The sequence below is a fragment of the Sciurus vulgaris genome (genome assembly GCF_902686455.1).
Source record: "Sciurus vulgaris genome assembly, chromosome: 13".
NCBI classification, from domain to species: Eukaryota; Metazoa; Chordata; class Mammalia; order Rodentia; family Sciuridae; genus Sciurus; species Sciurus vulgaris.
Window position 1 is genome coordinate 20,038,695 of NC_136474.1, and position 27,968 is coordinate 20,066,662.

At 36.8% G+C, this 27,968-nt stretch overlaps 2 pseudogenes across 2 annotated transcripts; both read left to right on the plus strand.

Annotated features, from left to right (window-relative positions):
- The first annotated feature begins 2,962 nt into the window (after nucleotides 1-2,962).
- On the plus strand, nucleotides 2,963-4,431 carry LOC306642874 (negative elongation factor A-like; annotated as a pseudogene). Its single transcript has one exon. The product of its transcript is annotated as a negative elongation factor A-like (transcript).
- Nucleotides 4,432-18,976: 14,545 nt separating this feature from the next.
- LOC306642591 (putative olfactory receptor 2I1) lies at nucleotides 18,977-27,403 on the plus strand (annotated as a pseudogene). The gene is made up of 2 exons: nucleotides 18,977-18,982; nucleotides 26,690-27,403. The product of its transcript is annotated as a putative olfactory receptor 2I1 (transcript).
- Nucleotides 27,404-27,968: the final 565 nt, after the last annotated feature.

Below are 27,968 nucleotides of genomic sequence, written 5' to 3' on the forward strand. Positions count from 1 at the left end.
AATGTGTTTTTCTGCCTATAACAAAATATTATGTTTCTAGGTCATAAAATCTTAGTCTCATTTTTTATTTTAATTTTTTTCTTGTAAGTTTAAATACAGAGAAACTATGTTTTATCACATTACCTACTATAATTGCAGGTTATTTATAGGTAAAATGATTTTATTTTTTAAATATCAAAATAAAAAAAAAACAGTTCCACGTATGAAAACATGAATATTTAAATGTTTATCTGCATGACAGCCTAAAATGAATTTACTTGTAATATTTTTATTAATTGAGAAAAAATTCAGTGGTCTCTTGAAGAATAAGTTCTTTATTTACCACTCAGTCATTGTATTTAAAATAATCATAAAACAGAAAACAAAATACTACACATTTGCATTATTGTTTAAAATAATTTACACTTGCCATTCTAAGTAGGAAAAATATTAAATAATCAGAACCATATTTCCATTTTCCAAATACATTCACCTTCCCTACATAAAACTTGTTAGATTCACTTCAACAAATATACAAAATCAGTCATAAACTGTTACTTTTGTCATGGCAAATCTAAAAGCCTGGTCTTATAATTTCCACTTCTGCACTCATAATTAACTTTTTCATATAATGTATACATATATCCTGGCTCAGGAATGTGGGTAGTTATCAGTTGGTAGTTTTTGGTAATTAAGCCCACAGTGTTTATTGTTTCACTTAAGCTCAATTCCTTCTTTAGTGCTTGTTATTTACATGATTTTGTCAAGTTGCATCACTGATAACCTGCCTTCACGTTCTCTTTTCTGAAGATAGGACTTATAACTCCACGTTGTGTGGAGAATTGGACTACATACTGCATTTAAAGTTCTCAGCTGGCCCTTCATAAGCCTTAAGTAAACAGTAGTGTTAAGTACAATTAGAATACTGGAATAACAAACTCTGGGTTATAAAATCTTTCATAGCCTCCAATTTTGAAATCCCATTTAAATTTTGAAGCTTGACAAAGTTAATTGGAAGAGTTCCATTCATAAATATGAAATATGTTCTTCAGATAAAAACGTAAAAAAAAAAGGAAAAGGAAAAAGGAAGTTGTGAAGAATGTTTCACAGATGAATTCCAATTTTGCTACATAGGCGAAAACTCCTAAATTTTCTGAACTTATTATAATACCCCTCAAAGGTCACAAGAATACGTAGCTGAGAAAAAACTCAACTCATGCAGGGAAAAATGAAGAAAATACAATGCAGTAGTCCAAATGATCACCTTTCCAACTGCCACGTTTTCAGTTCAAGTATGTTTCACGTGGCCTACACTAATGCTGGTATCTTCTGATTGTTGTCATTTGTAACTTTGCACTTCTCTAGTTTATTTTTGTCATTATTTTCTAATCAAACTTCCTAATATGTAGTTATATTTAAAAATCCTTCAGTTATATTAAATCACTTGTATTGACAACTAAAATTCTCTGTCCTTGAGGTGTAATGTTTTTATTATGTGATCTCAACCTGCCTCTGCAAAATTTGTGATTGTTCCCATTAAACACACTGTGACCTACTGTCACATATGAAATATATATTAAGTACAAACTGCATGTGTGTAAATATATATGCGTGCGTGTGTGTGTGTGTGTGTGTGTGTGTGTGTGTATGTGTGTGTATATATATGCAAGTTCTTGAAGTACAACGAGAAGGTCTTTTCATTAGCAAGCAGGGATAATTTTGTTTTTTCTTGCACTTTGGATGCCTTTTACTTTCCTTGTCCACTTTTCCGGTTAGAATGTCCTGTTCTATGTAAAGTGGAAGATGTAAGAGTGGGCATTCTTACTTTTTCCTGATCATCTAGGGGATGTGTTCATTTTTTCAACTTTGACTGTGAGGTTAGTTATGAGTTTTCATATGTGGCCTTTATTGTGTTTAGGTGAATTCCTTTTATACCTCATTCACTGAATGTTTTAGTCCATCAATAGTATTGAAGTTTCTCAAATGTTATTTCTACATCTTTTAGGATGATTATGAGATTTTATCCTTCTTTCTGTGAATGTTGTGTCACATTGATGGAGACCTGTTCAGTGTAATAGATACTTATGAAAGATGAATATGTTCTGGAGATCTCCTGAACTACAGTATTCCAATAGTGAGCAGAGCAAAAATATATAGTGACTTTAACAATTTTTTAAGAAAGTATACCACTAGATAGTGTTTCTATCACCAAAGGAAAAAAAAAAATCCCAAAACAGTACAAATAATAACAAAGGAGTACGGAAGTATGGGTATTTATTTTCTTGATTGTTGTGACCATTTCACAGATGTATAAATCAATCAATGAATAAAAATAAATATTTTTAATATATGAAGATTTTTAAAATCTCAGTACAGTTAAGAAAGTTTGAATTTACTTCTGATCCTTAAAGGCAATCTTGGAATAAATTTAAGTAAACATTTTATTAATTAGATAAAGAGTTTAAAAAGTTATTTCTGGGGGAAATGCAGAGAACAATTTGGAAAGGTAGAAACATATGATGGAGAGAGTTCATGTCATGTGTATTTTAAGAGTAAACTTATAGAAGTGCAAATCACAGTTTTAGAAATGGAGAGGCTAAGTCTGCAATCTACAAAAAGTACTAAACAAGGTTTGTTTAGCTATTAGGTCTGATAGGGTAATAAGTGCTGTTCAGAATACCAAGTCTAATGTAAATCATAGGTAAAATTTGCTCAGGCAATGAGGTTCTGATCCAGTGAATTGATGGCACTGTAAACATATAATCTATTGTTTTAACAGTTAGTAAGTTCAGGACATCTCTTTTCTAGCAAGAGTCATATATTTAAAATGACAATAGTAAAGGGTTAACATTTTTATTAGTAGAGAAAGAACTCATTTAAAATTTACTATATTGGGCAGTGGCTGTGGCTCAGTGGCAGAGTGTTTGCCTAGCATACGTGAGGCACTGGGAGCAACCTGAGCACCACATAAAAATAAAGCCCCAGGATGGCGTCCATGTGGGAGAGCGACCCGGGCCTGTGGTTTCACAACAAGCTGGGCGCCCAGGAAGAGCTGTGGGCGCCGCCCAGCATCGCGACCCTGCTCATGGCCGCCGTCAGACAACATCCGCCTCTGCTTCCACCGCCTCTCCTCGGCTGTGAAGCTCAAGCTGCTGCTCTGGACGCTGCGCCGCCCGAGCCGCACAGCGGATGAGATGAAGGATGGCCTGATGGAGATCGTCCAGCTCGCCACCTTGTACTCTAACCCCTGGGTCCTCATGGTTGCTGACATTCTGAAGTCCTTTCCTGACAAGAGGTCCCTTAATCTTGACCTTGAGGAACAGAACCCCAACGTTCAAGATACTTTAGGAGAACTTAGAGGAAAGGTGGGCGAGTGTGAGGCGTTGCCATGCTGCCCCTGGAATGCCTGCATAAAAATCCCCTGACCCCACTCGCTGGACCCCTCACCCCGCCCGTGAAGCATTTTCAGTTAAAGCGGAAGCCCAAGAGTGCCACACTGCGGGAGGAGCGGCTACAGAAGTCCACGGAGACCGCACAGCTGCTGAAGAGGAGCGCAGGGGTGCCTTCATGCCAAGGGCCGGTGGCAGCTCTGCAACATGGACACCACAACCCCACTCAAAGGCATCCCATACCAGGCACCCTTCAGAAACCCTACCACGCCCAGTGTCTTCAGCCCTACAGGAAACTGGACCCCATCCCACCTTTGAGGACCCCACTGCGGAAAGAAAGGGGCATGAAGCTGCTCGACATCTCTGACCTGGATATGGTCGGTGCTGGCTGAGAGGTGAAGAGGAGCAGAAGTGGTGGAAAAGCCAGCCAAGGAGGAGACCGTGGTGGAGAATGCCACCCGGACTACACAGCTGGCCTGGTGTCCACACAGATTCTTGGGTTTCTGAACAGTGAGCCTGAACGGTCCTCCACGAGTTACCTGCCCTTCACACCCAGCATGGTCCCAGCCTCCTCCTATGTCCCCAGCTCCGAGGCTCCCCCAGCACCAACTTCCTGGGAAACCAGCCTGCAAGCCACCTGGGCACCTGAGGAGCCAAGCACCCTGAGCCCCACACTGCCGGCACAGTTTAAGCAGAGGGCACCCATGTACAATAGCAGCCTGAGCCCTGCTGTGCCCACACCTGCAGCACCCATGTTGTCCCTGATGCCCACCACACCCCCAGCTGTCACCCCAGCCCCTCAGATGCCCCTGGTGGCCATGGTGGTCCCACAGACCCAGCCCCCTGCCCAGCAGAAGCCTAAGAAGTTGCCCTTCATGAGAACCCATGCCAGGAGCAAGGGGACGTGATCCAGATGAAGCTGAATTAGCACACAGAGAACCTGCCCAAGGCTGGTGGCCAGGACAGCACCACAAAGCTGGTGGACACCATGTTTGAGATGAACTATGCCACAGGCCAGTGGATGCACTTCAAGAAGTACAAGCCCATGACCAACATGTCCTGAGGGCCACCTGCCTATGCTACCGGCCCTGACTGCGTAAGGCTCCCAGGGACAAGGGCTTTCTGGCTTGGTTAAGCATCCAGCGGGTAAATGCTGGCAGGGTGAGGTCCTTGCCTGTGCTCAGTCACCCACGGTGCTGTGGAGCCCTAGGTTGTTTAAGTTTTAGATCTTTTCTCTGGAGTGTTTTGGGCTTATTTTTTATATTTTAATATGGGTTATATTTTTGTGATTTAAGATACTTTTTTGGATTCAATATTAGAGTTTCGAATGTAAAGTTAACCAGAAGAGTTATAACTTCCCAGTTTTAGTGCCTGTTAAACTTTTAACTTTTTAAATTTTTCTTAAAGAAATTCTACTGACCGAGTGTGAGGGCTTGTCCCCCTGCTAGTGCACACTCCACCCCAGAAGATTGAGGTATCAGAGGTGGTATTTGGCAATGCTGGGAGGCGGGGGGACTGCCAAGGCAATGCCAGAGAGGGAGACAGCGGGCCTCACCACCATCAGCTCCTGCCTGGGAGTTTTGTATGTCTTTTGTACAGCTGAGAATATTCAACATGGTCTTCTGGTACCTATTTTCATTGTAACACTAAGTGATTAAAGTCTAACTTTTCTAAAGAAGAAAAACCAGATAAATAAACAAAAAAATGAAGGCATCCTGTCCACCTACAACTACAAAAAATTTTTTAAAAATATTTTCTGCTATGTAGAATTTTATTTCCTTTGCTAATCAAACAAATGGATGGGATTTGCAATTCCACATTATTTATTATTCTTTCTCTTAATACAAAATATCTTACCAAATGTTAATTTTTGCCCATATATGCCTAAAACTAAGTATTTGTACAAAATATCAGTGACTGAGTAACAACTTATTTGTTGATGTTTGGCTAACTACAATATTACTGTTATTATAAAAATTTTATTGAATATACAATAAGTTCCATTTAAAAAAACCTCATTGGAGCTATCATCACAACTCCATACTATTAAGTATATAATTAAATTCATCTAAAAAAACTTTATACTTGGACATCAAAGTACAAAACACTATATTAGGCACTTTATGTATTATATTATTAATTTGAGCCATTTGTGAGTTATTATTAGTGACTTTTTAAAAAATACTATTTGTTAAAATCGAGTCTGCTGAAAGAACCCAATTTCAAAAAATACTCCCCACCAGTGTCAACTTCAAGGGCACACAACTATGCAGTCACCCTCTGTCTCTCAGAAGGGCTGTGTCTGTCACCCCACACCCACATTTTTTTCTCTAGGCTCCACTGATTCTCTATATGAGTTTGACTTTTTAAGACACATTATGATTTCTAGCTCTTAAAAGAGCATTAATAATACAGATGGAGTTTTAAAAAATTCTGGACGGTGTTTTCAGAGAACAGATTTTTTGTTATATTATTTTTAACTTATTCCATAAAAGGAAATATTTTTCCACAATAACAAAGGTGTTTAAAATCTCAGGCTTTCAGCCAAATATAATGATACCCACCATTTACCTATAGTTTTGAATTCTTTTGTGTTACATCAGAGGTGAGTAGTTGTGGACTTCCTCCTGTATGGGAATCTTAAAGTATGTATCACTGGTCACAGAAACAGTATTCTTATTCCTCCATTAGTATAGTAGAAATGTTCTATCTTAGATGTAGGTGAATATTTCAGTGGGGAATTTTGCTTATTGAAAGACATTCACAAAACTAGGGAACAGAACAGAATATTTAACCTTTCCTCTTTGTACAGGATTGGATGGTGTTCCCAAAGATTCATGCCTACCTGGAACTTGTGAATTTGGCTTTATTTAGAAATAGAGTGTTTGCTCATAATCAAGTAAAGATATAGTCATCCTAAAACAGGGAAGCCACAAACCATTACCAGTGTCCAAAATTTGGACATAAACACATACACAAAGGAAAGACCATGTAAAGACATAAAGAGAATACCAAGTCTGAGAGCAAACACCAGAAAGTAGAAAAGGCAAGGATTGATTTATTCCTAGAGCATTTGGAAAGATCTACAGCCATGTCATAAATGAGCTATCCTACTAACATTCACCAAACCTGATTGTTTCTTTCCACGTTGTTGGGATCTATTGAATAATCATAAACTCAAAGCTATATCATTTTCATCTATTGCAATTCACCAAAAATGCTAGTGATTCTTTTGGTGTCATGACTAAGGCAATCACAGTTATTTTATTCCATTCCTTTTTAAATTTCTAATATCTGTAACACTCACATCACACATAAAGATATGTGTGTGTGTGTGTGTGTGTGTGTGTATACACAGAATGTTGTGATAACAGCAAAGGCATAAAGCATATATAAATTCAGAGTCATTGTAGCTGATTATTAGATAAGGGTTTTAAGGAATAAGTTCCTCAGGACTGTCAAGGCAAGAGTTCTGATGGTGAGCAGTTTCACAGTATCAACTTAAAGAGTCAATTGGAGGAGTCATATTTTGTTGTCCTGTGCAGGAGAAACTAACTATTCTGAGTTGACTTCCAGGGACAGAGAATCAGAGATTTGTTGCTATGGCAATTTTCCTGAGCATGACTGTTGATGAGTGACCAGAAAATGGGGTCAGTGTGCAGCCATGTCTAGTTCTGAGGTGCTCCCACTTTTATGGGTCTCAGCTGAGGGGGCTGATTCCCTTGGTGCTCTGGTATATTTGATAAGCTAGCAGGCCTGTTTTTTTTTTTTTTTCTGTTATAGTATTGATAAGTCCATGCATCTATATTTCTGGTTTAATTCAATAACTTTAAGGTGGTTAATTTTAGTAACAATTGATCTTTCAGTTTACTACTTATAGTTCTGCTGTACAGAATATGGTTGTTTAATTGTACAAGCAAGGTGTAGAGTCATTCTACCTTGTTATTCATATTCAAAACAGTAACTCATGGCAAAGTGCTGCTTTAGAAAATGGAGGAACTAGAGCTAGACACATGCTGAAAATTGCTATAGTTCTTCTATTCATCAGAGTCAGGTATAACTGCTAGCCAAAGGCAGAAAGTTTGATTTTCTATTTTTAATGTGCTGAACGGCGAGCAAATGAGTTTGCTAGTAGGTAGTAAACCTGTCTGTCATACTTGGCCTTTGGTAACTAGTACTATGTTTTACCTCATTTTGATAAAATATTAAAAGATCCTCAAATTATTGAATGTTTCTTTTCTAACATCTTACTGGTTTGAAGTAGAAGACTAACATTTATTACTATTGTAACAAAAGCCTGATATTCCAAATAGGTTCTTACCATCTGGCATTTTTGCAGAACAAACACATTTTTATGACTGATTTTTAATTTTTTTATTTGTTCTAATTAATTGTACTTGACAGTAGAATGCACTTATACAATTTGATAGATCATACATAAGTACAGTGTAATCTCATTTTTATGATTATACATATTGCAGGATCATATCAGTCATGCAGTCATACATGTACATGAGGTAATAATGTCTGTTTCACTCTACTATCATTCCTTCCCCATACCCCTTCCCCTCCATTCACTTCCTTCTACCTAATGTAAAGTAACTCTATTCTTCCCTATCTCCCCCTTATTGTGAATTTGCTTCCTCATATCAGAGAAAGCATTCAGGCTTTGGTTTATTTTAGTTTGACTTAAACACTTTTGATAAAAGTAAGTAGTATTGCATTTTAATTATCCATCATGACTAAATGGGTTAGCATAGTTGTTCAAAGATGAGATGAGATGAGTGAATATTTATCTTCATATTCGCTTTCTAAAATGCTTATCATTTTATGATGCTTAAGAGTATACAAATTAAAGTTATGATGAAAAGTACAACTTAATGTCTTCCTCTTACTACTTTTCTCTGGTAATTCTATGTGTATTAAATCCTAAAAATTAATTACTACCAATCACCATAGTCCAAGTGCAGTAAGTGCTTTATTTTCTAATTATAGGCTTATTTAGGGCACTTCACTTCAAGTTTTAAAAAATACTAATTTCTTACAAGGAATAAAAGACATTTGCAATTCAGGCTAACAGCTTGAGCTTCTAAGCTTTTGGAGATTTAGAAAAAAATACATTTAATAAAATTGCATTATCAAAGCAATGCATGAGAGGATAAGTAAGGACAAATGGATATGTACTCAGTTTTTGCAGCAATTTGTCATTTTTCCTTACCCATATTCTTTTCTGCTGCATTTCAGGATGCGCTTTATGTTCTAGAAAAGTTTCTACCTTTGTGGTACCACTCAGTATGTGCTGCCATATTCATCATTATGTAATGTGTAGACCCAAGTGCTGTTTTAGAACCCCAGACAATGTTTATTAAATAGGTCAAGTAATTATATTTACTCATGATCATTTCAGTTCCACAGTGAGAATCATCACTGGTGTGGCTAGCAGTTATATTTCTTCATCCACAGAGCCACTGCTGTACATAAAGTATCCACTAGTCATTTTACTTAATTCATTTACTTACCTGGGGCCCTGAGCCACTCTTTCCCCTAATTTGATGTTTTTTGTTGTGTTTCACAGAAAACAGAATAGTCTGAAGAGAGCCCATGTATAAGATTTGAAACAGGAGCATACTCTTGTATAAGGTAGACTTGGAGACAACCTTGCAACATTTACATATATATCTGTGAGATAAAGAGAACTCAAGAAACTATAATACATGAAATCAGGGAAAGAGAAACAATGAAAGGAAAGGAACATGAAGTAGAACAAATTATTGCTTTTTGTAAAAATATAATGTAGCTCATTTTTAGCATCATGTTACTAAAATATGAAGCACACTTGTGACTAATTTTGTTTTAGAACTTATCATTTTATTCATTTGTATTTCAGAGTTTAAATTATGAATGCACATTCTACCATTGTTGACCTTCTTGGATTCCATTAAAGAAGAGATTTTTCTATTGGCCTTATATTTGCAGATTCTTCTTCACTAACTAAAGTTTATGGGACCTTAATTATATAATGCTATTAATTACCCTCACTGTTTGATACACATGTCCTAAATAAAGATTTGATTAAGGTATAGTTTTTAGCACCTTTAAAATGATGAAGATATAGTGACTAATATTTCTTACAATAAAATTTTAGCTTTAATCATCAATATTAATGATTTCATGAACAGTTTATTGCAGTACTAATTCAAGAAATGAATTTACAGTGTAGAAAAGAAGAGAATTCAATATTTTCTACAAAAAATTCAATTTAAGGAAACAAAGTAGAATACACAGTTTGCTTTTGGAAAGCTGAATTACCATGAAAAGTAAAATGCTATTACAGATGAAACATCTTCCAACAGAACACAGCAAATAAGTACATGCTTTGAAATCTGATTTACACCAGATGAATGAGAGATAAACTTTGATTCCATTAATATCTGTAATTCTTAGAAATAGTGTGCATATTGTGTAAATTTAAGTGAGACAAGCATCATTGGCTGGTGTAATGTTGAACACCTCTTCTATAAATGATTTTTCTCATTTTCATTTACATTTTTAACTGATGATATTTAGGCAATAGGCCTGCATTTAGCAGGAAATTTTAAGTACAACAATAAATGGTTAAAAGAAACTCGTAGGCCACTGCTGCGGATGTCTCCATGTGTTTCTTGTGCATCAGTTTGTTGAAGATGGTGATATATGCCTGGTGTTTTGTAGTTCTGCCCTATATTCTTATTTTCTTCTCTTGGTATGTATTCTTCCTCTCATTTGTCTGTCTTCCTAGATTCCCTTTCTATCTTTTCTTCACCTAAGAACCAATCTGTGTTGGTTTCTCTTCCATTTTTCCTGTGGATTTTTGCTTCTGTCTTCTCTCTTTCTCTCTCATGAAACCCATGTCCTGCACTGTTTCTGTTCTTTTGTTGTTCACTATTTGAGATTGTAAATCTGTTTGGCAAATTTTCTGTTTTTATTGTGACAGTGATTGAACTCATCATTGCTCTTGATAACAAGAAGGCAGTGGCGAACTTGTTGTGAGCTACTAGATATGAGGCTGTACATTATTTGAATGGGTGTTGTTGATATTGGTCTCACTCTTAAAGGTGGGATACTGAAAATCTTCAGTGACAATATACATCTACTGGGTAGAATCTATATTTCCTCAGATCCATACAACTTGATGGGAAAACACAGTAGAAACATGAAAAAACAAGAGAAAAAAATACCACAAACAAACCAGATGCCATAAGAGAAGCCTCTGATGACACAATAGAGGAAATGTTCAAGAAATAGTTTAGAATGTACATAGTTAATCTGATGTAAAGGATGCTATAAAGAGGGAAATCAAAGAGAAAATGAAGTGAATGATAAAGAGTTAGAGACTGTGGAAAAAGCCAAGCAGGAATCCTAGAAATAAAGGAATTAAAAAATCAAATTACAAATTCAGTGGAAAGTATCACCAACACATTAGACTATTTGGAAGACAGAACATCAGACGATGAAGTAAAAATATATAATACTGAAATTATAGTTGACCATGGAGAGAAGTTGGTAAGAATCCACGAACAAAACTTCCAAAAATTATGGGATAACATGAAAGAACAAATTTAAGAGTTTTGGGGATAGAAGAAGGAGCAGAGATACAAACCAAAGGAATGCACAATCTTTTCAAAGCAAATTATCAGAAAATTTCCCAGACTTAAACAATGAAATGGAAAATCGAATACAGGAGGCTTCTAGGACACCAAATGTACAGAACTACATCAGACCCACACCAAGACACATTATAATTAAAGTGACTAAAATACAGCATAAGTGTAAAATCTTAAATGCTGTGAGAGAAAAACAGCAAATAATGTATAGGAGAAAACCAATTCAGACATCATCTTATCACTCATCCTAGATCCTCAGAGTAAGGAGGTCATGGAACAACATATTTCAAGCTTTGAAGGAAAATGGATGCCAACAAGGGATTTTATATCCAGAAAAATTAAGTTTCAGATTTGAAAACAAAATAAAACCTTCCATAATAAGTACAAGTTAAAAAAAATTCACAATCAGAAAGCCTGTACTACAGAACAATCTCAATAAAATATTCCATGAGGAGGAAGTGAAAAAAAAAAGTGGAAACCAGCAAATGGAGGAACTACCCTAAAGGAATAGTGAAAAAAGAATCTAAATCAAGTTAAAAGCCAGAAATAAACCAAAATGACTTGGAATATAAGCCATATCTCAGTAATAAACTTGAATATTAATGGCCTAAGCTGATCAATCAAAATATATAGAATTGGAGATCAGATTAAAAACAAGACCAACAGGATTCAAGATGGCAGACTAGAGGGTGGCTGCGTTTCGTGTTGCTCCAGAACTCAGTACTCAAGAAGAGGAGATATAGAGAGACTTGGGACCAACTCAAAGCAGCTGGGTGAGTCTCCCATTGGGGAAGGTTCCTGGATGGGGCAGTAGTCCCCGAACATAGGGAATTTTGTGAAGTAGCGCTGCCCGATGAAGACACCCCTCCCCCCACTGGAGCAGTGAATGCAGACAACTGGGAGCATCGGAGAGGAGGCTGCTCAGCACAGCGCTTGGACGCGGCGCAACCCACCCGGGCTCTGGGAGGCTGCCCAAAGGAGAGGATGCACGGTGAGCTGTTTGGACTGAAAGCAACCACCCCTGAACACAGGGGGCTGCCCAGAGGAGAAGGAGAAGCACGGGCTCGGCACGTCGCTTGGATTTGGAGCAGCTGCGCCAGGGCTCCGGGCGGCTATCCGGAGGAGCAGCGTGGTGAGTGGTTTGGACTCAGAGCAAGCGCACCTGAACACAGGGGGGTTGTCTGGAGGAGGAGGAGGAGCGCGGGGGGTGCTTGGGCTCAAAGTGACTGCACCAGGGCTATGGGTGGCAGTCGGGATGAGGAGGTGCACAGAGAGTTCCTGGGACTCGTGATGAACGCACCGGATCTCTGGGTGACTGCCTGGTGGAGAAGGAGGTGTGCGGTGGGTCACTTGGACTTAGAGCGACCACATGGAACACCACGCGGCTGCTGGAGGAAAAGGCATGTGGCGGGTCACTGGGACTCCGGGCGACTGTAAGGGGCTCCAGGTGGCTGCTCAGAGGAGGGGCCGCATAGCCAGGTGATTAGGTGCAGAGCAGGGTCCCAGGGCCTAGGCGGCTTCCTGGTGGAAGAGCCGGACAGACAAACTGAGGAGCGGAGCAAAGGCTCAGGATTGCAGTCAGCTTCTATGAGGAGAGGCAGCCTAAGGAGATTCGTCTGCGAAGGGCGAGGCTTCCAGGCCCAGGAGGTAGGTCCGGGTCCCTGGGAACATTGCAGAAGAAGGCTGCCAAGCCCAGGCGGTAGATGTGAATTGAACGGAAACTCTAGGAGGGGAACTGACCAGTGAGACCTCCCCACCGGGTGAGTCCTCCCTGCCGGGAGAGGTTCTCCTACAAGGACGGTAAAACCAGAGTCACAGGCCCAAACTGGCCTTGCATCAGCCCACATCCTACTTCCCCTTTGGATGGCCATTCGTCAGCAAGTGAAGGTACCTCTGCCCACTAGCAGGGAATATACCCCAGCAGAAGGCCACCACCCCTAGGGAGTCAGCTTCCTTGTGGAGCACCGCATTATCAACTTCCTCCAAGACTTAAGGCTACTGAAGGCTAAGAGGGGATATACTAGAAATCTTCAGGGACATTATAAGTCAATAGAGGAAATATGCAATATCACAGCAGTCAACTGATACCTGAACAATATGAGAAAACAAGGAAAGAAAATGCTGCAAACAAATCTAGATGTTACATCAATGAAACCCAACGACAGAATGACAGAAAGGGAGTTCAGAATGTACATAATTAAAATGATCAGAGAAGCAAATGACGAGATGCAAGAGCAAATGCAGGCACTGAATGATTGCACCAATCGACAGTTAAAAGAGCAAATACAGGAAGCAAAAGATCATTTCAATAAAGAGTTAGAGATATTGAAAAAAAAACAAACAGAAATCATTGACATGAAGGAAACAATAAACCAAATTCAAAACTCCACAGAAAGCATAACCAATAGGATAGAACACCTGAAGACAGAACCTCAGACATTAAAGACAAAATATTTAACCTTGAAAACAAAGTTGACCAAACAGAGAATATGGTAAGAAATCATGAACAGAATCTACAAGAAATATGGGATATCATGAAAAGGCCAAATTTAAGAATTACTGGGATTGAGGAAGGCTTAGAGAAACAGACCAAAGGAATGAACAATCTATTCAATGAAATACTATCAGAAAATTTCCCAAATCTGAAAAATGAAATGGAAGATCAAGTACAAGAAGCTTATAGGACTCCAAATATAAAAAATTTCAACAGACCCACACCAAGGCACATTATAATGAAAATACCTAACATACAAAATAAAGACAGAATTTTAAAGGCCACAAGAGAGAGGAATCAAATTACATTAAGGGGGAAACCAATACGGATATCAGCAGATTTTTCAATCCAGACCCTAAAAGCTAGAAGAGCCTGGAACAACATTTTTCAAGCCCTGAAAGAAAATGGATGCCAACCAAGAATCTTATACCCAGCAAAACTTACCTTCAAATTTGATGATGAAATAAAATCCTTCCATGATAAACAAAAGCTAAAAGAATTTACAAAAAGAAAGTAAGAATTACAGAACATTCTAAGCAAAATATTCCACGAGGAAGAGATGAAAAACAAAGAAGCAAATCAGCAATGGGAGGAACAATCCTAAAGGAATTGCCAAATAAAGGAAGAATCCAGTCGTGTCAAAATAAATAAATAAATAAATTGAACCAAATGACCAGGTATACTACTCATATCTCAATAATAACCCTGAAAATTAATGGCCTGAACTCATCAATCAAAAGACATAGACTGGCAGATTGGATCAAAAAGAAAGATCCAACAATATGTTGCCTGCAAGAGACTCACATCATAGAAAGAGATACCCATAGACTAAAGGTGAAAGGATGGGGAAAAACATACCATGCACATGGACTCAGCAAAAAAGCTGGGGTATCCATCTTCATTTCAGATAATGTGGACTTAAAGTCAAAGTTAGTCAGAAGGGACAAAGAAGGACATTACATATTGCTTAAGGGAACCATAAATCAGCAAGACATAACAATCATAAACATCTAAGGCCAAAACAGTGGCTCGTCCATGTATGTCAAACAAATCCTTCTCAATTTCAGAAACCAAATAGACCATAACACAATAATACTAGGTGATTTTAACACACCTCTCTCACCACTGGACAGATCTTCCAAACAAAAATTGAACAAAGAAACCATAGACCTCAGTAACACAATCAATGATATAGACTTAACGGACATTTATAGAACATACCATCCAACCAAGAGCGAATACACTTTCTTCTCAGCAGCACATGGATCCTTCTCTAAAATAGACCATATATTATGACACAAAGCTAATGTAAGCAAATACAAGAAGATAAAGACACTACCTTGTATTCTATCAGATCATAATGGATTGAAATTAGAAATAGAGTTAAAAACAGAAGCTACTCCAACACCTGGAGATTAAACAATATGCTATTACATGATGAATGGATAACAGAAGATATTAAGAAGGAAATTTAAAAAATTCTTAGAGGTAAATGAGAACAAAGAAACATCATATCAAAATCTTTGGGACACTATGAAAGCAGTACTTAGAGGAAAATTTATTTCATGGAGCGTATTCAATAAAAGAAGTAAAAATCAACAAATAAACCACCTAACACTTCAGCTCAAAGCCCTAGAAAAAGAAGAACAGACCAGCACCAAAAGTAGTAGCAGACAGGACATAGTTAAAATCAGAGCTGAAATCAACGAAATTGAAACAAAAGAAACAATACAAAAAATTGACAAAATAAATAGTTGGTTCTTTGAAAAAATAAACAAAATTGATAAACACTTAGCCACTCTAACAAAGAGAAGATGAGAGAAAACCCAAATCACTAAAATTCGGAATGAACAAGGAAATATCACAACAGACACGATTGAAATACAAAACATAATTAGAAGCTATTTTGAAAATCTATATTCCAACAAAATAGAAAATTTCGAAGACATCAACAGGTTTCTAGAGACATATGAATTGCCTAAATTGAACGAGGAGGACATACACAATTTAAATGGAACAATTTCAAGTAATGAAGTAGAAGAGGTCATCAAAAGCCTACCAAAAAAGAAAACTCCAGGACCAGATGGGTTCTCAGCCGAGTTCTACAAAACCTTTAAAGAAGAGCTCATTCCAATACTTCTCAAAGTATTCCCTGAAATAGAAGAGGAGGGAATGCTCCCAAACTCATTCTATGAAGCCAATATTACCCTGATACCCAAACCAGACAGAGACACATCGAGGAAAGAAAATTTCAGACCAATATCATTAATGAACATTGACGCAAAAATTCTCAACAAAATTTTAGCAAATCACATAAAAAATATATATTAAAAAGATAGTGCATCACGATCAAGTGGGTTTTATCCCAGGGATGCAAGGTTGGTTCAACATCCAGAAATCAATAAATGTAATTCACCATATCAATAGACTTAAAGTCAAGAATCACATGATTATTTCAACAGATGCAGAAAAAGCATTTGATAAAATACAGCACCCCTTCATGCTCAAAACACTAGAAAAAATAGGGATAGTGGGAACATTCCTTAACATTATAAAGGCCATCTATGCTAAGCCCATGGCTAATATCATTCTAAATGGTGTAAAACTGAAAGCATTCCCCCTAAAAACTGGAACAAGGCAGGGATGCCCTCTTTCACCACTTCTATTTAACATCGTACTTGAAATGCTAGCTAGAGCAATTAGGCAGTCCAAGGAAATTAAAGGAATACGAATAGGAAAAGAAGAACTCAAAGTATCCCTATTTGCTGATGATATGATTATATACTTAGAGGAACCAGGATTTTCCACCAGAAAACTTTAAGAACTCATAAGTGAATTCAGTAAAGTAGCAGGTTACAAGATCAATGCTCATAAATCCAATGCATTTTTATACATAAGTGATGAATCCTCAGAAAGAGAAATTATGAATACTACCCCATTCATGATAGCATCGAAAAAAATAAAATACTTGGGAATCAAGCTCACAAAAGAGGTGAAAGACCTCTACAATGAAAACTACAGAACACTAAAGAAAGAAATTAAAGAAAACCTTAGAAGATGGAAAGATCTCCCATGTTCTTGGATAGGCCGAATTAATATTGTCAAAATGGCCATACTACCAAAAGTGCTATACAGATTCAATGCAATTCCAATTAAAATCCCAATGACGTACCTTACAGAAATAGAGCAAGTAATCATGAAATTCATCTGGAAGAATAAGAAACCCAGAATAGCTAAAGCAATCCTTCGCAGGAAAAATGAAGCAGGGGGTATCGCAATACCCGAATTTCAACTTTATTACAAAGCAATAGTAACAAAGATGGCATGGTATTGTTACCAAAATGGACAGGTAGATCAATGGCACAGAATAGAGGACACGGACACAAATCCAAATAAATACAACTTTCTAATACTAGACAAAGGTGCCAAAAATATGCAATGGAGAACAGATAGCCTCTTCAACAAATGGTGCTGGGAGAATTGGAAATCCATATGCAACAGAATGAAACTAAATCCATATCTCTCATCCTGCACAAAACTCAACTCAAAATGGATTAAGACCTTGGAATCAGACCTGAGACTCTGCAGATTATAGAAGAAAAAGTAGGTCCAGATCTTCAACATGTCTGCCTAGGACCAGACTTCCTCTACAGGACTCCCTTAGCACAAGAAATAAAAGCAAGAATCAATAAGTGGGATAGATTCAAACTAAAAAGCTTTCTCTTAGCAATGGAAACTATCAGTAATGTGAAGAAAGAGCCTACAGTGTGGGAGAATATCTTTGCCAATCATACTTCAGATAGAGCACTAATCTCCAGAATCTATAAAGAACTCAAAAAACTCTACACCAAGAATACAAATAATCCAGTCGACAAATGGGCTAAGGAAATGAACAGACACTTCACAGAAGAAGATGTACAAGCAATCAATAAACATATGAAAAAATGTTCAACATCTCTAGTAATAAGAGAAATGCAAATCAAAACCACCCTAAGATTCCATCTCACCCCAATTAGAATGGCGATTATCAAAAATACAAACAACAGGTGTTGACGAGGATGTGGGGAGAAAGGTACACTCATACATTGCTGGTGGGGCTGCAAATTACTGCAGTCACTCTGGAAAGCAGTGTGGAGATTCCTTAGAAAACTTGGAATGGAACCACCATTTTTCCATCTCACCCCAATTAGAATGGCGATTATCAAAAATACAAACAACAGGTGTTGACGAGGATGTGGGGAGAAAGGTACACTCATACATTGCTGGTGGGGCTGCAAATTAGTGCAGTCACTCTGGAAAGCAGTGTGGAGATTCCTTAGAAAACTTGGAATGGAACCACCATTTGACCCAGCTATCCCACTCCTTGGTCTATACCCAAAGGACTTAAAATCAGCATACTACAGAGATACAGCCACATCAATGTTCATAGCTGCTCAATTCACAATAGCCAGATTGTGGAACCAACCTAGATGTCCTTCAATTGATGAGTGGATAAAGAAACTGTGGTATATATATACAATGGAATATTACTCTGCCATAAAGAATGATAAAATTATGGCATTTGCAGGCAAATGGATGAAATTGGAGACCTTCATGCTAAGTGAGATAAGCCAATCTCAAAAAACTAAAGGACGAATGATCTCGCTGATAAGTGGATGATGACACATAAGGAGGAGGGTGGGGGGAGTTAGTGTTAAGGTTAGGGTTAGGGTTAGGGAGGGGGACTAGAATGGAGGAAGAAAGGACTGTTTAGAGGGAAAAGAAGGGTGGGAGGGGTTGGGGGGAGGAAAAAATAATAGAATGAATCGAACAACGTTACCATATGTAAATTTGTGATTATACAAATGGTATGCCTTTAACCCATGTACAAACAGACAAACAACATGTATCCCATTTGTTTACAATTAAAAAAAAAACAAGACCAACAAATATGCTGTCTTTAAGAGACTCACCTCATAGGCAAAGATACCCACAGATTGAAGGTGAAAAATGTGAAAAATCATCACTCCATTATGGATTGCACAAACAGGGATTTCTTTCCTCACATCAAATAAAGTGAACTTCAAACTAAAGTTAATCAGAAGGGACAAAGAAGGTCACTTCATTCTACTGAAGGGAATTAATTACACAGCAGCAATGCTTAATGATTGTAAATACTTATGTCCCAAACTATGGAGCTTCTATGTACATCAAACAAACCCTTCTCAATTACAAGAATCACATAGACCACAGCAGAGTAATACTGGTGATTTTAACACACTTCTCTTACTACTAGACAGATCTTAACAAGAAAATCTAAATTAAAAAAATTATAGAACTAAATAATACAAACGTAATTTAGACTTAACAGACATATATTAGGTATTTCATCAGTTGACTAGGGAATACACTTTTTTCTTGGCAGCACATAGATCTTTCTCTAAAATAGACCATATCTTATGTCACAAAACAGCTTCTAGTAAATACAAAAAATGGAGGTAACACCCTGAATTCCATCAGGTCACAATGGACTGTAATTAGAAATCAATGATAAATTTAAAAATAGAAGCTACTCTAAAACATGGTGACTAAATAATATAACACTGAATGACAAAGGGATACCAGAAGAAATCAAAGATGAGATGAAAAAATACTTAGAGGTAAATCAGAATACTGATACAACATACCAAAATCTCTGGGACACTATGAAGGCAGTAATAATAGGAAAGTTCATTGTATTGAGCTCATTCATTAAAAGAAAAAAAGTCAACAAATAAATGACCTAACATTACATCTCAATGCCCTAGAAAAAGAAGACAAAATCAACACCAAAATCAATAGGAGACTGGTAATAATTAAAATCAGAGCTGAAATCAATGAAATTGAAACAAAAGAAACAACTGAAAAAACTAACATAACAAAATATTGTTTCTTTGAAAAAAATTAATCAAATTCATAAATGATAGCCACACTAACAAAAAGAAAAAGAGAGAAAACCCAAATAAGTAACATACTTGATGAAAAAGGAATTATCACTTCAGACACAACTGAAATACAGAAAATAATTAAAAACTATTTTTGAAATGTATACTCCGATACATAGAAAATATTGAAGACTTTGAAAAATTTCTAGAGACATATGACCTACCTAAGCTGAATCAGGAGGTCATCTGGTACAGAAACAGAACAATTTCAAGCAATTAAATAGAAAACACCATTAAAAGCCCACCAATTAAGAAAAGGGAAGGACTGAATGAGTCTCACCTGAATTACACAAGACCTTCAAAAAAAGAATTAACACCAATACTCTTCAAATTAATCCATAAAATATAAAAGGAGGGAACCTTTCCAAACCCATTCTATGAGGCTAGTATCACCCTGATCCAAAAAACAGACAAAGACATGCCAAGAAAAGGAAATGTCAAGCCAATATCCCTGATGAACATGGATGCAAACATTCTCAAAAGGTTCTGGCAATTCACACACAAAAACATATTAAGTAGTTAGTGCACCATGATCAAATGGAGTTCATTCCAGGGATGCAGGGTTGTTTCAACATATGAAAATCCACAAATGCAATTCATCTTATCAATAGATTTAAAAGAAAAATCATATGATCATCTCAGTAGATGCAGAGGAAGCACTTGACAAAATACAGCACCCCTTCATGTACTAAACACTAGAAAAACTGTGGATACTTGAAACATATCTCAACATCATAAAAGCCATACTATTAAATCTAAGGCCAGCATAATTCTAAATAGAGAAAATTTAAAGCGTTCCCTCTAAAAACTGGATCAAGAGAAAGATGCCATGTTTCACCACTTTTATTCAACATTGTTCTTGAAACTCTAGTGAGGGCAATCAGAAGAAATTAAAGTTATACAATTAGGTAAAGAATAACAAACTATAATTATTTGTAAATTGTATGATTCCATGTTTGGAAGATTCATAATATTCCACCAAAATATCTTCTAGAACTAATGAATGAATTCAGCAAAGTAGCAGAATATAAAATCAATACCCAAAAATCAAACACATTTTTATACATCAGATATTAAGCCACAAAAAGAGAAATGAAGAACACTACCCCATTCACAATCACCTCATAAAAGTAAAATATTTGGGAATCAATCTAACAAAAGAGGTTAAAAAACCTCTACAATGAAAACTACAGAACACCAAAGAAAGAAATTGAAGACCTTAGAAGATGGAAAGACCTCCCATGCTCCTGGATAGGCAGAATTAATGTTGTCAAAATAGCCATAGTACCAAAAGTGTTATACAAATTTAATGTAATTCTTACTAAAATTCCAATGACATTCTTCATAGAACTAGAAAAAGCAAACATGAAATTCATTTGGAAAAATAAGAGATCCATAATAGTCAAAGAAATCCTTAGCAAGAAGAGTGAAGCAGGAAGCATAGCAATACCACACCTCAAACTATACTGCAGAGCAATAGTAATAAAAAGAGCATGGTATTGGCAGCAAAACAGACACATAGACCAATGGTACAGAATAGAAGACACAGAGACAAACCAACATAAGTACAGTTACTTCATACTACAGAAAGTTGCCAAAAACATTCACTGGATTAAAGATAGCCTACTCAACAAATGGTCCTGGGAAAAACGGAAAACCACATGCAATAAAATGAAATTAAACCCTTATCTCTCACCCTGCATGAACCTCAACTCACTGTGGATCAAAGACTTAGGCACTAGAACAGAGACCCTGTGACTACTGGAAGATAAAATATGCCCAAATCTTCACTATGTTGGCCTAGGACCTGATCTCCTTAACAAGACCCCTAGAGCCCAAGCAGTTAAATCAAGAATCAATAAATGGGATGGAATCAAACTAAAAAACTTCTTAGCAACAGAAACAATCAGTAATGTAAAGAGAGATCCTACAGTTTGGGAGAAAACCTTTACCACACGTACCTCAGATAACACTTTAAACTCTAGGATATATGAAGAATTTAAAAAGCTTAACACCAAAAAAAAAAAAAAAAAAACCCATCAATAAATGGCCTAAGGAATTGAACAGACACTTCACAGAAGAAGATATATAATTGATCAACAAATATTTGAAAATAATGTTCAACTTCTGTAGCAATGAGATAAATGAAAATCAAAACTACTCTCAGATTTCATCTCACTCCTTTCAGAATGTATTATCAAGAATAAAAGCAATAATAAATGTTGGTGAGGATGTGAGGTAAAAGGTACACTTATACATTGCTAGTGGGAATGCACTTTGATGCAACCATTATGGGAAGCAGTATGGAGATTCCTCAGAAAATTTGGAATGGATCCACCATTTGACCTAGTAATCTCACCCCTTTGTTTATACCCAAAGGACTTTAAATCAACATACTACAGTGACACAGCCAAATCATTGTTTATAGCATCTCAATTCACAATAGCTAAACTATGTAACCATCCTAGATACCCTTCAACAGATGAATCAATAAAGTAAATGTGATATATATATATATATATATATATATATATATATATATAATGGAATATTACTCAGCTTTAAAGAAGAATAAAATTCTGGCATTTGCTGTTAAATGGATGGATTTAGAGAATATAATGCTAAGTGAAATAGGCCAAACCCAAAAAAACAAAAGTCCAAATGTTTTCTCTAATATGACAATGCTAATTCACAATAAAGGGTGTTGGGGATAGGAAAGAATAGAGTTATTTTATATTAGGTAGAGGGGAGTGAAGGGAGGAGAAGTGGTACAGGGTAAGGAATGACAGTAGATTAAAACAGACATTATTTCTTAATGTACATGTATGACAACATGACCAATGTGATCCTGCAATATGTAATAATCAGAAAAATTACACTCTATTTATGTATGATCTATCAAAATGTAAATTCATTTTATTGTCATGTACAACTAATTAGAATAAATAATATAAAAATTTTAAAAGAGTAGTACTTATACATCCTGGCTAGAATAGAAAAAAATCACCTGATCCAATACAAGAGGAGCTTTTCCATTAACTCAATTATAATTGTTTTCAGATTTTTGAGATTGATCTTTCCAAAGGGAACTTGATTGAATCTACCAACTTCTAAACAAGGAAAGTACATCAGTATCTCCATATTAGTTTGACAGGAGGAATACATTTCCAAAAATTCTTCCTGAGACTTGATGGGTCATTGGGACATCTTATGAAAATAGCTACCTAATGCACAAAGCTATTTATTCCTCTGTGTCTGTGTCACTGACCTCTCAAATATAGGCTTCATTCTTCTTAAGGATTTGCCATCATTTTTCCCTTAGATAATTTCTTTGACATTGTCAACATATGGCTGCACCAATACTATGCACTATTACTTTTCTCTAATGCTATTTGATGTTTTATATTTGTCTTCGAAGTACAACATAATTTAAACTGTTATTTAATTGTTTTGTATCTAGGACCACTTTAATAAATAATTGTATAAATATTTGATTATTCTTTTGGTGTAAACTAAATTATTTGGTCAAAAGGTATGCATATGTCAAAATCCTTAATACCTATTAGTAAGTTGCTTTCTACAAAATATTAGCAATTTATACTTGTAGCCATTGTTTGAAATGAAGTCTACTTAGCTATAGCAATAACAATAAGAAGTTTTGCCTCTGAAAAATACAAAATAAATTTTATCATCTTATAAAAAGATTATTATATGTAGAGACTAATATTGGGGATTCTAAATTAAATATAATTAAATAAAAACCCAAAGATAATATATTTTCTAGTAATTTCACAGCAAATTAAAAGCAAAATTTGCCCTACACAAAGTTGAGCAGGCAAGGAAGACTTTACTCAATACTATTGCAATGGGTGATAGAGGCCACAACTGAATCTGATCTCAACTCTATGAAACAAAAGCTGAGAGGGTTTGGATGCACTGAGGTAACGTTGTTGAAAGATTCTCCAGGATGAGCCCTGGAAAACAACGTCGGGTACAATCAAATTTTGTTAATGATTTTCTCAGAGATTAGACAATGTGTGTTTGCCAATGGTAAAAATTGAAGTTAGACTCGTGCCCACCCATGGAGCTTAGAGCACTGCGGTGACACACCCTACATGTTTATGTCTCAGAGACCCTTCCAGCTCTTCAGGACGGCATGCCTAGGTTCTGACCTGCCAAGGTATCTTCAGAAAGACATGTTTTCTTAGTTTAATATTAATTATTATAATAGAACTAAGAACATGGAGGGTCAGAATCAGGAAGAAACATGTTTTAACATTAGTCAAAAGTAGAAGCCACCGTGGTCTCCTGTAATGGCAACTTATGGCACAATACTAGGCAAGACTTTACGAAATTAACCCAAATTATCAAAACATTTATATTCCCAATGGAAGAATGTCATAAGTCATTAAAACGCATATTAAGTGAATAGATTTACTTCCTTAAATATCACCAATATCTGGAGGCTCTTGTACAGGATGGCTAAGACAAAACTTTTTTCTAAAGTTTTGAATGTGTATTCCTATATGAATGAGATAATTGGGCTTTCAGAGTAAGAGATTTGAACGTAGAGGAAGAGAAGTTATCCAGAGTTTCTTCAGCTATGTTCTGAAGTATATAAGACTTTGTGACAACTGAGGTTCAATTCAGGAAACATTCCTAGACCCTGCCTTTCATGGGCTCTGGAAGTCCAAACAGACACTGGTTATGCAATGAAATTTCTCTTGTCCATCAAATATGTTTCTGAAATTCTAACTACAGCTTAGTAATTCTAACAGGAGATGTCTGTAATTTTAAAATGAACACAACACATATTATGTTTTCAAGTAATTTGCAATCTAGTGGAAATAATAAGATGTGCATTAGAATGGATTCAAGAAACAGATGATCCACAGATGCTATCTATGTATTTGAATTTGTTTATAAGTTTAATATTTTAACAACATATTTTTCTTATTGCCATTTTTCTCTTTTCTATTTAACTCATTAACATTCCTTTCAATTTTTTCTGCATACATCAGCAAGTTTCATAGTGATTACTTTTCTGTGAATATTCTTTTTCTCCTCTCCTTAATGGAAAACATGCTGTCTATTCATATATTTTTGTCATTTCCTTCAGTTAATTTACTTGGCTTTAGCTACTGTTCACTCTCAAGATGAACTCTCTGCATTCAGAATATTTACTCATTATTAAAAAGCAACACTGCACAGTGTTCAAATTATCTAGCTTATAAAAGATGAAGTTATCATATTATTACGATGTAAATTTGTTATCACTTATAGCAAAAGTTCATACTTTGTTTATCCCCAAAGATTGCTATCATTTTTGTCTTTTTAAGAAATGTTCACTTCATTTCATCCATATTCAAATATACAAAAGATAATGTTCTGCTAGCATACACTGTTTTCTGTTTTATTTTCTTAATAAATTCCATAGTAACACTGAGTAACTAATCATATTACACTTAAGAAAAATATTAACATCACAGATATGTTTCAGTTGTTTTATCCCCAATATTATGAAATTCATCATAATGCATGCAACATGAAAATGTTTTATTATTAATAAAAGGAAGTTTACTTAAAATTGCATACATGGAATTGTTATGTAAGACCTGATGGATTCTTTAGATGAAAATAAATTAACAATGACCAGAAAATGAGGTGCAGGAGTATTTGGGCAGAGAGAGAGCGAAGATGAGGCAGCCTGACTCTTCTTGAGCTGAGCATGTAAAACTGGCTCTCACTGTGCTAAGCATAAGCCTAGCCAAAGGGGAGGCATGGGAATGTGTAACAGAGGCCACTTTTCTCTTTTCCCTGCCCACCAAAGAATAACACCAGTTCCTCCAAACATAAGGGGAAGAAGTGAGATGGAAAAGCACCAGACGAAGTGCTCATGTGTGCAGGCGAAGAACTCTTTCAATGAAATATCTCCTAAAGGGGAAAATTTAAAAAAGAACACACATGAATATTTTTTCTATCATTTTTTGAACTGTAGATCTCTAGTTAAAGTTTAGAAGAAACTAAAAGGTAAAAAATAGAGAACTTTTCATGCAAGGGTTTATATTGTACTACAGTCCTTTGGGATATTTTGATGAGCGTGTCAGCTTATAAATTACTTTTTAAGTTTCAAATTCTCTTGTTCATAAAATAATTCAGCAAAAGTACAACTTAAAGTCAGAATGTCATTTTAAGATACCTCAGCTTTAAACTCTTATTTTTGCTAGATTTTAGGAATTAAATGTGCAAACTCATTTCCATCATCCTCAGCTAGGATTTAGTCTGTCCTTGGCTAAGTCATCCTAACTGCCTTTCTATTTTTTTTTTTTTAATTTTAAAGTTTATTTCAACAAACAACTCTTCATGAATCAGGCATCTCCAGTCCAGAAGTCGTTCAGTAAAGTCAAAGCAGCAACACAAGAGGAAGAGTTTAATAGAACAAACAGAGAAGAAAATATTTGATTGCTTATAATTATATATTTGTACTATTTGGTCTGTCCTTTTAGAAAGAGCCTAGATATACAAATATGCTGTCTGCTTCTAATTGATTGGATTTGAGTTTTGTTTTTCTTTAGGTATTTACAAGAAATAATTCTGATGTGTTCACAAATCAAACAAGGTTAAGGCAATTTATGAGGTCTAACAGGCTTTGTCTGCTCAGAAATTCTTCTGGCCCCAGGTCCACAAAAGTGAAGCACCTAAAAACAAGGAAGGTAATTCTGATTTGTAAATTGTTAGTTGGGGCAAGCATGGGATATTGTCCTAATTTTTAGGTACTACACACTTTCCAGGAAATTGGGGAAAGGAGGCTCAGAGTGAAATCTGTCTTCATAAATCTGAAAGGCTGTGATGTGGGAGAGAGATTAGATTTCTTCTTTGGCCTCTGGGAGTACAACCAGAGCCAGGGAGGCAGCTGAAAATAGCACTGATCTGGAAACAGACAGACCTGAGTACAGTCACACATGGCCACTGACGACCCTAGGACAACTTAATTAGCATTTCTGAGGCCCTATTTGTTCACCCATAAAGTAGACATTTTGCCTCCCCCATAGGACCCTGTAAATATATAAAAACAAAGACTACTGGCATGTAGCAACTAAAGTAAGGGTTCAGATCTGTTAAATGGGACTACAATAAGTAAATTATTATCTATACTATTGCGTGCTTTCAGCTCTTCCGCAGTCCCACATTCCTGGGCTATCCTTTTACTTGTAAGAGTAGTGCCACCCTTTATATTGTCCTTCCAAATATTCTTGGAGTTTTCCTTCTTTAGGCTAATCACAGCAAAGAGGAGCGCTTCCTCCTGTTGGGATTCACAGACTGGCCCTCGGTGCAGCCGGTCCTGTTCCCTGTTCGCCCTTGTCCTCCTCTGCTACCTCCTGACTCTAATGGGCAATTCGGGCGCTGCTACTGCTGGCCATGCACGACCCGCGTTCAAAAACACTCCCATGTACTACTTCCTCTGCCTCCTGGCCCTGGTGGACGCCGGTTTCATCACCAACTGGTGTCCCCGCTACTGACCAACCTGTGTGGTCCGGCGCTCTGGCTGCCCCGCGGCGGCTGCACCGCCCAGCTGTACGTGTCACTGGCCCTGGGTTCCGCCGAGTGCGTCCTCCTGGCGGTGATGGCGCTGGACCCAGGGGTCGCGGTGTGCCGCCCGCTGCGTTAAGCGGGGCTCGCCTCGCCCCGCCTCTGCTGCGCGCTGGCGGGCACCTCCTCGCTTGGCGGCCTCACCAACTATGCGCTGCGCAAACCGCGCTCCTGGCCAGGCGGCCGCTCTGCGCGCCCCTGCAGCTGGACCACTTCACCTGCTAGCTGCCCGCACTGCTCAAGCTGGCCTGAGGTGGCGGCACCAACGCCATTGAGCGCCAGATGTTCGCTGCCCGCGTGGTCAACCTGCTGGTGCTGTCCTCTGTCATCTTGGCCGCCTCCTAACTGCCTTTCTGCATGGAGGAATTAGATTACAAATCTCATATATTTGTCTTATGTACACACTTTCAGCAGAGAGGCCACCTGCTTACTTCACACAATATATTCAGAGAATTTTATTTAAGAATATTTAGAACTTATTATTTATGTGTTTAGTACAGGAGAAAAAGAAGTGGTATGATTACAAGTTGCTTCTTGGGTTATTAATGCAGAATATTTTATATGCTACAAATCAAACATATAATTAAAGTACTTTTTATATAAGATCCGTTGACAGGTTAAGAATTCACAAATTTCAAAAACAAGCACTTAAAATGCTTAAATAAAACTTCCCTCCTAGTTATGGTTGACAACAATAATATTTAATTCATTTTCAAATCTGTATCAATTGGTCTGATTCAATATACACTTATAGATGAAGGAGTGAATTATTAGCATTGACATGTTAATGGAAAAGGTAGGGGATGAGCCTATATTAAAGGAATTCCTAAAGATGAACCAAATAGGAAAAGTCACTAAGTGCTTTCAGTACAATTTTGTATATAACAATAGAAGTCTTATAATTTTTTTC